This window comes from Juglans regia, unplaced genomic scaffold (genome assembly GCF_001411555.2).
Source record: "Juglans regia cultivar Chandler unplaced genomic scaffold, Walnut 2.0 Scaffold_810, whole genome shotgun sequence".
Lineage (NCBI taxonomy): Eukaryota > Viridiplantae > Streptophyta > Magnoliopsida > Fagales > Juglandaceae > Juglans > Juglans regia.
The window spans coordinates 1-1,937 of record NW_023363041.1 but is presented as its reverse complement, the minus strand read 5'-3'; the positions used below and the strand labels follow the sequence as shown (position 1 = coordinate 1,937).

The 1,937-nt window shown below is 48.4% G+C and overlaps 6 non-coding genes across 6 annotated transcripts; all 6 read left to right on the top strand.

The window, feature by feature from the left end:
- Positions 1–187: 187 nt before the first annotated feature.
- On the top strand, positions 188–306 carry LOC118346914. The gene has a single exon (XR_004800181.1). It is a non-coding gene; the product is annotated as a 5S ribosomal RNA (ribosomal RNA).
- Positions 307–496: 190 nt separating this feature from the next.
- LOC118346912 lies at positions 497–615 on the top strand. Its single transcript, XR_004800179.1, has one exon. It is a non-coding gene; the product is annotated as a 5S ribosomal RNA (ribosomal RNA).
- Positions 616–805: 190 nt separating this feature from the next.
- On the top strand, positions 806–924 carry LOC118346910. Its single transcript, XR_004800177.1, has one exon. It is a non-coding gene; the product is annotated as a 5S ribosomal RNA (ribosomal RNA).
- A 190-nt stretch (positions 925–1,114) lies between these two features.
- On the top strand, positions 1,115–1,233 carry LOC118346911. Its single transcript, XR_004800178.1, has one exon. It is a non-coding gene; the product is annotated as a 5S ribosomal RNA (ribosomal RNA).
- A 190-nt stretch (positions 1,234–1,423) lies between these two features.
- LOC118346913 lies at positions 1,424–1,542 on the top strand. Its single transcript, XR_004800180.1, has one exon. It is a non-coding gene; the product is annotated as a 5S ribosomal RNA (ribosomal RNA).
- A 189-nt stretch (positions 1,543–1,731) lies between these two features.
- Positions 1,732–1,850, top strand: LOC118346909. Its single transcript, XR_004800176.1, has one exon. It is a non-coding gene; the product is annotated as a 5S ribosomal RNA (ribosomal RNA).
- The last annotated feature ends 87 nt before the right edge of the window (positions 1,851–1,937 follow it).

Here is a 1,937-nt window from a genome sequence, read left to right as displayed (position 1 = left end):
GTTTTTGTTTTTTCCGCCTTGCAAGAGGAATTGACAAGAAGGACCACTCGGGAGTGGATTTTTCGAAAATCCCGCCCTGCCCATCGCGTAGCCATGGGTTTCGATCAGATCGCCGGTTCGCATTGGGATCGAAAATACGCTAGTAGGTCGCCCTAGGATTATACGAATTTTAAATAATTGGTTTGATGGGGACGATCATACCAGCACAACTGCACCAGAACCCATCAGGACTCCGCAGTTAAGCGTGCTTGGGCGAGAGTTGTACCAGGATGGGTCACCTCCTGGGAAGTCCTCGTGTTGCACCCCACGTTTTTGTTTTTTCCGCCTTGCGAGAGGAATTGACAATAAGGACCACTCGGGAGTGGATTTTTAGGAAAATTGCGCCCTGCCCATCGTGTAGCCAAGGGTTTCGATCAGATCGCCGGTTCGCATTGGGATCGGAAATATGCTAGTAGGTCGCCCAAGGATTATATGAATTTAAAATAATTACTTTGATGGGTGCGATCATACCAGCACTAATGCACCGGATCCCATTAGAATTCGGCAGTTAACCGTGCTTGGGCGAGAGTAGTACTAGGATGGGTGACCTCCTGGGAAGTCCTCGTGTTGCACCCCACGTTTTTGTTTTTTCCGCCTTGGGAGAGGCATTGACAATAAGGACAACTCGGGAGTGGATTCTTAGGAAAATCGCGCCCTGCCCATCTCGTAGCTATTGGTTTCGATCAGATCGCCGGTTCGCATTTGGATCGAAAAGACGCTAGTACGTCACACTTGGATTATATGAATTTTAAATAATTAGTTTGACGGGTGCGATCATACCAGCAGTAATGCACCGGATCCCATTTGAACTACGCATTTTACCGTGCTTGGGCGAGAGTAGTACTAGGATGGGTGACCTCCTGGGAAGTCCTCGTGTTGCACCCCTCGTTTTTGTTTTTTTCGCCTTGCGAGAGGAATTGACAATAAGGACCACTCGGGAGTGGATTTTTAGGAAAATTGCGCCCTGCCCATCGTGTAGCCAAGGGTTTCGATCAGATCGTCGGTTCGCATTGGGATCGGAAATATGCTAGTAGGTCGCCCTAGGATTATATGAATTTGAAATAATTACTTTGATGGGTGCGATCATACCAGCACTAATGCACCGGATCCCATCAGAACTCCGCATTCAAGCTTGCTTGGGCGAGAGTAGTACTAGGATGGGTGACCTCCTGGGAAGTCCTCGTGTTGCACCCCTCGTTTTTGTTTTTTCCACCTTGTGAGATGAATTGACAAGAAGGACCACTCGGGAGTGGATTTTTAGGAAAATCGAGTCATGCCCATCGCGTACCTATGGCTTTCGATCAGATCGCCGGTTCGCAATTGCATGGGAAAGACGCTATTACGTCGCACTAGGGTTATAAGAATTTTAAATAATTAGTTTGATGGGTGCGATCATACCAGCACTAATGCACCGGATCCCATCAGAACTCAGCAGTTAAGCGTGGTTGGGCGAGAGTAGTACTAGGATGGGTGACCTCTGGGGAAGTCCTCGTGTTGCACCCCTCGTTTTTATTTTTTCCGCCTTGCGAGATAAATTGACAAGAAGGACCACTCGGGAGTGGATTTTTTGGAAAATCTCGCCCTGCCCATCGCGTAGCCATGGGTTTGGATCAGATCTCCGATTGGATTGGGATCGGAAGGACGCTAGTATGTCGCTCAAGGATTATTTGAATTTTAAGTATTTAGTTTGATGGGTGCGATCATACCAGCACTAATGCACCGGATCCAATCAGAACTCCGCAGTTAAGCGTGCTTGGGCGAGAGTAGTACTAGGATGGGTGACCTCCTGGGAAGTCCTCGTGTTGCACCCCTCGTTTTTGTTTTTTCCGCCTTGCGAGATAGATTGACAAGAAGGACCACTCGGGAGTGGATTTTTCGGGAAATCTCGCCCTGCCCAT